Source organism: Bos indicus, chromosome 2 (genome assembly GCF_029378745.1).
Source record: "Bos indicus isolate NIAB-ARS_2022 breed Sahiwal x Tharparkar chromosome 2, NIAB-ARS_B.indTharparkar_mat_pri_1.0, whole genome shotgun sequence".
Lineage (NCBI taxonomy): Eukaryota > Metazoa > Chordata > Mammalia > Artiodactyla > Bovidae > Bos > Bos indicus.
Window position 1 is genome coordinate 24028298 of NC_091761.1, and position 12032 is coordinate 24040329.

The 12032-nt window shown below is 41.6% G+C and overlaps 1 non-coding gene across 1 annotated transcript; it reads left to right on the top strand.

Annotated features, from left to right (window-relative positions):
• Positions 1 to 11753: 11753 nt before the first annotated feature.
• Positions 11754 to 11860, top strand: LOC139179318 (U6 spliceosomal RNA). Its single transcript, XR_011563676.1, has one exon. It is a non-coding gene; the product is annotated as a U6 spliceosomal RNA (small nuclear RNA).
• Positions 11861 to 12032: the final 172 nt, after the last annotated feature.

A 12032-nucleotide genomic window follows, 5' to 3' on the forward strand; every position in this document is an offset into this window, starting at 1 on the left:
CGCCCCCCGCGCCCCGGGCGGGGCCGAAAGAGCGGGAGGGCGGGGTTTCGCGTGGAGGCCGGGCAGCTACGAGCCTCTCCTGGTGTGGCGCGCACAGTCACAGCCCTTTAGAAACAAAGCCCACTTTCCTGCTTCCTCAGGTCTCCTGTCCTCCGCCGAAAACCTCTAGCACAGGATCGACATCCGCTTCCAGGCACCACAGTGTCTTGCTTAGAGCGTGTTCCAGAAACGCTCCAAAAAACAAGCCCATATTTTACGGAGGAGCAAACTGAGACCCTCAAAATTTTCAGAGCAGACCCTTGCCAAACAGTGATACATAAGTACACATGGTGAGCACTATAGAGTGTGGCCCTAAATAATAGCGCAACGACTCCCGTCCCAAGAGAAGAGAATTGACGGCTCAACTTGAAGCTTTGTCTACTGTCATTCTTGGCCTAGACAGCACTGTATATAAAGGCTCCCACAACTCCGACTGCCCTTCTCTTTAACTGTCTTAGCGTCACAGTTTGATTGCTCCAACCTTTGTAGTTTCCAAATAGTGAATATAAGACTAGAGAATTTCTAATTTCGATTTAATCTTTCAGAGCTGCAAAGGGTGTCTACAGTGAAAGTCACCACTGTCCCTTCTCGCCACTGCTCCTTCTACATATATCTAATCCCAGTGGTTTGTTATGTCTTAGATGCCAACAAAATTACTTTTCCTTGGGTGTGTAGTTTAATTTAAAATATATATTTTATATATTATACAATTTTAAGATTTTATATATATGTGTATGTATATACATAAATATTTACAGCAGTTATTGGTCTAGAAGAACAGTTCTATTCTCCATATTCGGATCTTGGATTGTATAAAAATGTATGTGTAAAGAATGAGATGAATGTCTTTTTAGGGTGTATTAGTGTTACTAACAGAGAAGGCAATGGCAACCCACTCCAGTACTCTTGCCTGGAAAATCCCACGGGCAGAGGAGCCTGATAGGCTGCAGTCCATGGGGTCGCACAGAGTCGCACACGACTGAAATGACTTAGCGGCAGTAGCAGTGTTACTAAACTGCATTCATTTGCCCAGCATGCAGCATGCCACACTCTGAGATGCCAAGGTTTGCAGGGGAAAGGTTTATTAGTCATGAGGCAGCCAAGAGAGGAGAAGGAAGACCAAATCTTAAATTCACCTTCCCTAAGAGAAAAAGCTTGGGATATTTATGGGACAAAGAAGTTGGGTGACCTGAGGCCTGGGGAAAGGTGATTGGAGATAAGAAAAAGGTGAAGAAAATGGCAGGGTGGTATCATCTAAAGGTGGAGTGTTTGGCCTTCTGATGTCAAGAGGTTCTCCATCCAGCACTTCAGCAGGCCCAGCTGAATGGTTGGTGGTCTCAACTGATCTGAACTGGGCAAGACTAGCTCCATGTTCCTGAAAAACAACTTTTGAAACCATTACTATAGTGATCCACCCATCAGAGGTACTGCCTCTAGAGGACAGCTAAAGGAGTCTTATGATTGTCTAAGCTACCTGACGAAGGGTGTGCAGTGTGCAGGAACAGTTAAGGCAAGTTTCATCAGTGAAGTTACTGATATTACTGATTAAGCAAAAGTTATAGGTTAAGGGATCAAACTGTTGACTGCCCTCAGTTTCATTAGTCCCACAGGTTTAGCTCGAAGAAAAACACTGACCACCTTTATAGGTGTAGGTAGTTGAGGGTTGGGGTAGAAGCAGCACTTAAACATATTTTCCAAAAGTGGTGCCTCTAAGAGTTCTTTCAGATATCTGTTAACCTGGTTGTTGTTACCATTTTGGTAAAAATTTCTTAGAGGAAGCAGTATGAACATAAGACTATGAGATAGGTAGAGAAAGTCGGAGAAGACAATGGCACCCCACTCCAGTACTCTTGCCTGGAAAATCCCATGGACAGAGGAGCCTGGTAGGCTGCAGTCCATGGGGTCACTAAGAGTCGGACGTGACTGAGCGACTTCACTTTCACTTTTCACTTTCATGCATTGGAGAAGGAAATGGCAACCCACTCCAGTGTTCTTGCCTGGAGAATCCCAGGGACAGGGGAGCCTGGTGGGCTGCCGTCTATGGGGTCGCACAGAGTTGGACACGACTGAAGTGACTTAGCAGCAGCAGAGAAAGTGATCAAATCTTTTTTATATATTTGCTGTCCTACCAGCCATACTCTGTACCCTCCAAATGTGGCCTTCCTTCATCTATACTATGAATATTTGTTGAAAGCACATTATGTAAAGTCCACCATCGTCGAAGTTTTACACATATCTTCAAATATTAGACAGCCTGCTCCATAAAGGAAGGATTATGTTTGCTCTGAGTGACCCAGACAGCAGATGGAAGACTTGGGGATGGAAACTGTAGGGAGACAGATCTCACCCACATGTGGAAAAACTTTGGTTACAGCCCTTTGACTGTGAAATGGGAGACTGTGAAATGAAAGAGGAGGAGGGGGTTCTTGTCAATGACAGAGACGAAAGGACAGCTTTTTAAGGAGGCTGGGGAGGGTGATTGCAAAGCCATGTGGTGCTATGAACACAGCCTGGTTTCTGGTGTCAGATCCTCTTTCATTTACTGGATATGTTACCTCAAGTGAATTACCTTTCTGAGCATCAGCTTCCTTCCCTAGAAAGCGGGGATACTGGCTGTCTCATTGCGGGTGACTGTGAATAGATAGTGTAGCCCTTTGTTAGCACAATGCCCAGGATATACTAAACACTCAGATTCCGTCTTTTTTTTTTTTTTAAACCATTATTGCTGTTTTTTAAAAAAATTATTTCCTTATTAAGGTTTAATCAGAACCGCTCACACACATTTTTCATGAAGCCAACTTTACCAAAGGTTTGGTAGAAGACAATTTACAACTGAACATTAGCCATCCTTAAAATAGTCAACTGTTCCGCAGCTCTCCTGCAGCCTCCAGTCATGTGGCCTTCCTCCTTCTCCCCTTCCTTCCAGATTACTCCCTGAGCTCTGAATTCTCCTCACACTATCATGCACAGTATAATCGGCTTTCTCAGCCTCGTTTTGCAACTCTGCTGCTTTCCACCCGAGCATGTTGAGGTGCTCAACTGAACATTAACTTGTGTGAAAGTGCAAAGGCCAGGCAGAAGCTTGGGGTTTATTGTGTCAAGGTTCGTTCACTCAGAAACCAATCCAAGTTTTCTTTTCTTCAAAGTATATTCACCAGACTTCCACCCAACTTATAGTGAAAGAGTATATAAAAACAGATACAAAATTGCATCAGCTTTTCACTTCTTGGTCAAAGGCTGAGGATCCAGAAACTGGAGAGAATGTTAGATATTTTTCAGGTATCTGTTAACTTGATGGTTATTAAGACTATGGTAAAAATATTTTAGAGGAAGCGATATGAATGAATAAGATATGAATGAAGTGATATGAATACATAAGATATGTATTCAAAGGTAGAAAGTGATCAAAGGGTGGTATATCTTTCATGAATTTTTACCAAAGGGCTATATTATTTAACTATGTACATATAAAGTATAATTGTAATTTAAGGCTCTCTAAAAAATTCTTTATAGCAGACTTGGGCTGGATTCTCTAAATTCCCTGAGATTTTGTGATTATTGTCAGATTAATTTGACTGAAAATCATGTAGAAAGCAATAGAAAACAAGCTGAACTATGCCACCCTGTCTTCTTTATCCTGTGGCTTCATGGGGCTCAGCGGACAAGAGGAGAGAAAAGTGATTATTCATTCTCCTGCTCCTTCCTGCTGGGCCATGACTTGTGTCCCTTTTAAGTATGGCCATAGCTCCCTTCCTGTGCCCAGGGAGCCCTAGAGGTGGTACCAGTTTCCCTCTCCTGTTGATTGGGGTGCTTCACTGTCTCCATCTCTGTTCTGCCCACACCTCTGTAAATAGTCCCTGAAAACACTCTTCAGTTTCCCCTTTGAGTGTGCTACAATTTCCTGCCCCAGACCCCTAACTGCTGCTTTACAAAGGTAACTTTCAAAAGAGATAAAATCATGACTTTCATGCAACTACAAAATGAACACATCTCTATCACGGTGTGTACTACTTTTAATATCTTATGATTTTATCAGTTATATCTCATTGAAGCTTTGGAGAAGGAAATGGCAACCCACTCCAGTGTTCTTGCCTGGAGAATCCCAGGGACAGGGGAACCTGGTGGGCTGCCATCTTTGGGGTCACACAGAGTCGGACACGACTGAAGTGACTTAGCAGCAGCAGCAGAAGGTGAAAAAAATAAAATGAACACACTGAAATTTTAATTCATTAAATGAGAGACTCAGAGAAGATACTACAACCAGTTCAAAGGGGAAGGCAAAAAAACATAGGATTACAGAAATGAATTTGTAAAGGGCTATAAAACTGGCTTTTCCCCTTAGGAGTCAGGAACCCTCCACCTCTAACTGATAGAACATATTTGCATGGATATAGGCAAGAATATAGGTTTTTCCAGTAATCATGTACAGGTGTGAGAGTTGAACCATAAAGAAGGCTGCTGCTGCTGCTGCTGCTAAGTCATGTCAGTCGTGTCCGACTCTGTGTGACCCCATAGTCGGCAGCCCACCAGGCTCCCCCGTCCCTGGGATTCTCCAGGCAAGAACACTGGAGTGGGTTGCCATTTCCTTCTCCAATCCATGAAAGTGAAAAGTGAAAGTGAAGTCGCTCAGTCATATCCGACCCTTAGCGATCCCATGGACTGCAGCCTACCAGGCTTCTCCATCCATGGGAGTTTCCAGGCAAGAGTACTGGAGTGGGTCACCAGTGCCTTCTCCATAAAGAAGGCTGAGTGTCAAAATATTATTGCTTTTGAATTGTGGTGCTGGAGAAGACTCTTAAGAATCTCTTGGACAGCAGGGAACTCAAACCAGTCAATCCTAAAGGAAATCAACCCTGAATATTCATTGGAAGGACTGATGCTGAAGCTCCAATACTTTGGCCACCTGATGATGTGAAGAGTCAGCTCATTGGAAAAGACCCTGATGCTGGGAAAGATTGAGGGCAAGAGGAGGAGGGGGTGACAGAGGATGAGATGGTTGGATAGCATCACTGACTCAATGGACATGAGTTTGAGCAAACTCCGAGAGATAGTGGAGGACAGAGGAGCCTGGCATGCTACAGTCCATGAGGTTGCAGCAAAGAGTCAGATACAGCTTAGCAACTGAATAAGGCAAGAATTACCTACAATTTACCATTGTAAATAGCTCAAGCACAGTGAATCAGAATCAGACACCCTAGAAACTTGTGCTCTGAACAGTGCATTGTATTCTACCTACATTTGCCTTTTGTGTTTAAAGAAGACCGTCGTTCAAGTAATTACCTGTGCCTTGACATGGAGGCCATCTTGCTTACCAGGACTTGTTTCAAGGAAAACCCTATATTTATCTGGACAAGGTATTTGATAAGCTGCTGGAGTCGAGAGGGAGATCCCCAGGGACCGCTTTTAGAACAGACTTGCAGGAATCTAGAAGAGGAACCCACTTTACAGAGCTTAGGGAGAGGGGAGGTGGTGATTGCAAAGGCTGTTTCAAAAGAGGGAGCTTCATGAACCCTCAGTAAGGTTCACTTAAAAAAAAAAAAAAAAAAGATTGTTGAGACTGGGTCTTTTGTGCCTTTGTGCAAACTGGTAAAAAGGGTGAATTTTGCATAAGAATTGGAGCAATATTTGCACTTGAGGAGCCTAAGCAGTGGTTAGGTTGAAGGGGCTCTGAGGTCAAAAACCCCTAAGAATTTACAGACCTGGACAGTGAGAATTGTCCGCTGTCCACTGTCTCTGGATCTGGACACGCTGGAATTTGCCATTTCAGCTAATTCTGGGGGCAAGAAGTCTGCAGATGTCTGAATTATATATGCCATCAGCACAGTTCAAGTTGTTCTCTTTAAAATTTTGTTGGAGTGGGAAGTCCAAATTTCTAGTTTCACCATCAATTTCCCTTTATTTATTTCATTTCATTTCTTCTGGGTTTTCTAGGTACCTACTTCTGGGGTTCACTCATTCCGTAAATGTTTCCTTGAACATGCTGTGTGCTGGGCAGGCACGATTTTAGGTTCTGGGCATACAGCACTGAACAAGGCATCCAGGTTGCAGCTCTTACAGGGCGTCCATTCTAATGGCTAAAGACAGAATAAATGTATACAATTATTTCAGAGAGTGCTACAGGCTGTAACAATAATAAAACAGACCACTCTGTGTGTGTGTGTGTGTGTGTGTGTGTGTTGCATGGAGGCTACTTTACAGAGGTCAGCAAAGGTCACTCTGAGATTAGGACCTTCAGAGGCCCTAAAATGAAAAAAGATGTGACTCCTCCCACCATAAGCCTCAAAAAACCCTATCCTCCCTACTGCAAGACACAAAGCCCCTAAGCTTGTTGGCCTTCATTCATTCATAACTCATCAAGAAAGTCTTTAGGTGGGACTTTGGATTATGATTGTTAAAGATTCCCTCAAAGCAGAGAGCTGACTGCAGTCATCACCTCAAGTTGCAAATAACCACAGGCCATGCATGCATAGTGTTAAGCCTGAAGTGCTTGTCTTTGGCTTCCTGGCCGCTGTCCATCCAGCCGCCTCCACCACTGTCAGGAGACCAACTGAAAGTTTTCATGGAAAGGTCCTTCTCCATTTGTTCTGCCTGAGGGGGTGCCCCCACTGTTTGTCAGGAACCTGTAACTGAAATTGTGTAAAAAGCTCATGTCCTCTTCAGAGCAATGTGAGTTGCCATATTTCATTGATACCTTTTTGTTTCTTTCACATTTTAACACTTCATAAATCGTCAGGGTCCTCAATTCCTATCAGTACGGGTATTGACACTGCTGATGTTTGATCATCAGAACTTGCAGACTGGGTATCCATTGTCTGGAAGAAAATCCTGAACAGTGGAGCGCTCTCTTCAGAAATGCTGCACCACAATACTTTTGGGCAAGCATATTATTCTGAATTAAATGTTAATTTGAAAGATTCAAAATATAAAGAAAAAGTCCTTGGAGAATCTTAACCAATTTATTTCACTTACATTTTCCTATTATATGCACAAGGAATAAGATGATTAACATCCATCTAAAGGTATCGACAAGCTCTTAAGATAAAATTTTCAAAGAATAAGAAGACACTGTCATTGGCAATCTTTTAAAATTCTTACTAGAAGGACTGTTGGGAGATAATCCACTGTCTCTAATTCTACTGGTAATTGGGATTGTTGAGATCACCTGGGAAGGGTGTTGGAGGCCAGAGAGAATCCCTCACAGCAGAAATATTTGAGATGACAATAGTAGAAGCCAAGAAAAAAGCACTTTCAAAATTGAAGGGGCATTGGCTATCATTAAATATCCTCCAGCAGTCAAGTAAAATGAGAACTGAGAAGTATGCTTTAGACTTAATAGCCAAAAGGTGGGTCGTGACTTTGGAACAAGGGGCTTCATGAGCACAGTGATGAGGAAGTAGAGATGACAACTATGAATACAGTTGTTGGAAAGGACGACGGTGGAGCTGGTTTATTTATAGGTTTTACAGTGGGAAAGTCTTGAGTATGTCTAAATGCTGGGGGTGAAGAACTTACGAGGCAAGCTGGATATAAAGAAGAGGGAGAGGTTAAGTGCCAGAATAGGGTCCTGGAGGACTGGAAGAGTTCTCCTCCCACAGATGGGAGGAAGGACACTCCTCTGACCGGGATGTGTTATCAGTGTGTTAAAGAAATGTGTGCAATTGATGTGGGCAGACCTGGGCCGGAATCAAGGCTCTGTCACTTTCTAGATGCGTCACCTCAGCTAAGTTGCTTACTCTTACTGATGATCGTACTGAGCACTTTCTATGGGATAGGCACTAACCAACGAAATGGTTATTTTTATAGACAATGCTGAAGCTGTTAGCCTAATGAAGAGAACATGTGTTAAATTAGGCCTCAAATCTAGGCAGGAAATTGAGAAAATTCTTCAGGAATAATTTGCATATTTGTGTGTGTGAAGTAGGAGGTAAAGTGTGCTTGAAATTAAAGGAAAAGTTGGGAGAAATTCATTGGATAAACCATCTAAGGAAAGGAAATCTGAATAGCCACATGTCTTTTGATAATCCTTCTAGAGATGTGTTAGGGTTGACGGATTTTACTTATTCAAACAGTGACAGACTTTATCTTCTTGGGCTCCAAAAATCACTGCAGACGGTGACTGCAGCCATGAAATTAGGAGATGCTTGCTCCTTGGAAGAAAAGCTATAACAAACCTAGACAGTGTATTAAAAAGCAGAGTCATCACTTGGCAGACAAAGGTCCATATAGTCAAAGTGATGGTTTTTCCAGTAGTTATGTACAGATATGAGAACTGGATTGTAAAGAAGGCTGAATTGATGCTTTCAAGGTCTAGTGCTGGAGAAGACTCTTGAGAGTCTCTTGGACAGCAAGGAGATCAAACCAGTCGCTCCTAAAGGAAATCAACTGTGAATATTCAATGGAAGAATCAGTGCTGAAGCTCAAACTCCAATACTTTGGCCACCTGATGCAAAGAGCCGACTCTCTGAAAAAGACCCTGAGGCTGGGAAAGATTGAAGGCAAAAGGATAAGGGGTCTGCACAGGATGAGATAGTTAGATAGCATCACTGATTCAATGGACATGAGTTTGAGCAAGCTCCGGGAGATGGTGAAGGACAGGGAAACCTGGCTTGCTGCAGTCCTTAGGGTCACAAGGAGTTGGACATGACTAAGTGACTGAAGAACAACAAAACAGGACTCTTTTTTTTTGTAAGTTGGCTAAGGCTATTTTTGGTTTATTTTTTTAATCAATTTATTTTAATTGGAGGCTGATTACAATATTGTGGTGGCTTTTGCCATACATTGACATGAATCAGCCATGGGGGTATGTGTCCCCCATCCTGAAACCCCCTCCTACTTCCCCCCACCCCATCCCATCTCTCTGGGTTGTCCCAGTGCACCAGCCCTGAGCGCCGTCTCATGCATTGAACCAGGACTGGCGATCTGTTTCACATATGGTAATATACATATTTCAATGCTGTTCTCTCCGATCGTCCCATCCTTGCCTTCTCCCAGAGTCCAAAAGTCTCTTCTTTACATCTGTGTCTCTTTTGCTGTCTCGCATATAGGGTCATCATTACCATCTTCTAAATTCCATATATGTGCATTAATATACTGTATTGGTGTTTTTCTTTCTGACTTACTTCACTCTCTGTAATAGATTCTAGTTTCATCCACCTCATTAGAACTGATTCAAATGCATTCTTTTTAATAGCTGAGTAATATTCCATTGTGTATATGTACCACAGCTTTCTTATCCATTCATCTGCCGGTGGACATCTAGTTTGCTTCCATGTCCTGGCTATTGTAAACAGTGCTGTGATGAACATTGGGGTATGTGTCTCAGTTCTGGTTCCCTCGGTGTGTATGCCCAGCAGTGGGATTGCTGGGTCGCATGGCAGTTCTATTTCCAGTTTTTAAAGGAATCTCCACACTGTTCTCCATAGTGGCTGTACTAGTTTGCATTCCCACCAACAGTGTAAAGAGGGTTCCCTTTTCTCCACACCCTCTCCAGCATTTATTGTTTGTAGACTTTCTGATAGCAGCCATCTGACCAGCGTGAGATGGTACCTCATTGTGGTTTTGATTTGCATTTCTCTGATAATGAGTGATATTGAGCATCTTTTCATGTGTTTGTTAGCCATCTGTTATGTCTTTGGAGAAATGTCTGTCTAGTTCTTTGGCCCATTTTTTGATTGGGTTGTTTATTTTTCTGGAATTGAGCTGCATGAGCTGCTTGTATATTTTTGAGATTAATTCTTTGTCAGTTGCTTTGTTTGCTGTTATTTTCTCCCATTCTGAAGGCTGTCTTTTCACCTTGCTTATAGTTTCCTTTGTTGTGCAAAAGCTTCTAAGTTTAATTAGGTCCCACTCTGGGAGGTGGGTCATAGAGGATCCTGCTGTGATTTATGTCAGAGTGTGTTTTGCCTATGTTTTCCTCTAGGAGTTTTATAGTTTCTGGTCTTATATTTAGATCTTTAATCCATTTTGAGTTTATTTTTGTGTATGGTGCTAGAAAGTGTTCTAGTTTCATTCTTTTACAAGTGGTTGACCAGTTTTCCCAGCACCACTTGTTAAAGAGATCATCTTTTCTCCATTGTATATTTTTGCCTCCTTTGTCAAAGACAAGGTGTACATAGGTGCATGGATTTATCTCTGGGCTTTCTATTTTGTTCCATTGGTCTATATTTCTGTTTTTGTGCCAGGACCATACTGTCTTGATGACTGTAGCTTTGTAGTATAGTCTGAAGTCAGGCAGGTTGATTCCTCCAGTTCTAGTCTTCTTTCTCAAGATTGCTTTGGCTATTTGAGTTTTTTTGCATTTCCATACAAATTGTGAAATTATTTCTTTGAGTTCTCCGAAAAATACTGTTGGTAGCTTGATAGGGATTGCATTGAATCTATAGATTGCTTTGGGTAGTATACTCAGTTTCACTATGTTGATTCTTCCGATCCATGAACATGGTATATTTCTCCATCTATTTGTGTCATCTTTGATTTCTTTCATCATTGTTTTATAATTTTCTACATATAGGTCTTTTGTTTCTTTAGGTAGATTTATTCCTACATTTTCATCACAATTTTATTTTTTATTTTATTCTTTTTATCACAATGGTAAATGGGATTGTTTCCTTAATTTCTCTGTTTTCTCATTGTTAGTGTATAGGAATGCAAGGGATTTCTGTGTATTAATTTTATATCCTGCAACTTTACATATTCATTGATTGGCTCTAGTAATTTTCTGATGGTGTCTTTAGGGTTTTCTATGTAGAGGATCATGTCATCTGCAAACAGTGAGAGTTCTACTTCTTCTTTTCCAATCTGGATTCCTTTTATTTATTTTTCTTCTCTGATTGCTGTGGCTAAAACTTCCAAAACTGTGTTGAATAGTAGTGGTGAGAGTGGGCACCCTTGTCTTGTTCCTGACTTTAGGGGAAATGCTTTCAATTTTTCACCATTGAGGATAATGTTTGCTGTGGGTTTATCATATATGACTTTTATTATGTTGAGGTATGTTCCTTCTATGCCTCAAAGCAGTACTCTTGCCAACTCAAGTACAGAAAACCCAGTTCAAACTTCCTTAAGTAAAAGACCATTGTTTTCTGAAGTCACTGAAAAACTTTTCAAGTCGTAAACCCAAAACATCAGTGTGTCCTGCTCTCCTCTCCCTCTTCCTTCCTCCCCATGTTTCAGCTCTGCTTTTCTTTGTGTTGGGGTTTCTTGTGACACTTTATATACTTCACAAAGCTGGCTCCTTTCCTATTTCAGAAATGGACAGAATAGCAGCAGGCTTTAGTTTACAATGGGAAAAATCTCTAATGAGCACCTCTCATTGCTTCAGAAAAACACTAGGGGATTGTCCCTGATTGGCCAGGCAGGGGCCATGTTTCCAGGCTGGGAAAATGGGAGTAGGTGTGGAGAGGTGGTACACACACACCTAACATCAGGGACTGAATTAGAAGAAAGGATCCCCAAGGAAACAGCAGTTTCTTTCACCTGAAAAAGGGATGCTTGGAGGTAAAAACAACACATTATTTCCATGTTCTATAGACTGGTAGCATGTTTTCCTATTAATCAGTAATATTTAATGAAGACAGTCCATGAAATATGACATTCTCTCACAGAATAATGATTCTTCACATTTTTATGTTTTTATTCCCTTCATTTCCTGATTAAGTCAGATCATGTACATATCCATTTCCACTCTCTTTTAGAGGAGATTTAGAAAAAAGAAACAAGTGCTCACTTCGGCAGCACATATACTAAAATTGGAACGATACAGAGAAGATTAGCATGGCCCCTGCACAAGAATGACATGCAAATTTATGAAGTGTTCCATATTTTTATGGAAGCAACCTAGATGTCCATCAGCAGACGAATGGATAAGAAAGCTGTGGTACATATACACAGTGGAATGTTACTCAGCTATTAAAAAGAATATATTTGAATCAGTTCTAATGAGGTGGATGAAACTGGAGCCTATTATACAGAGTGAAGTAAGTCATAAAGAAAAACAC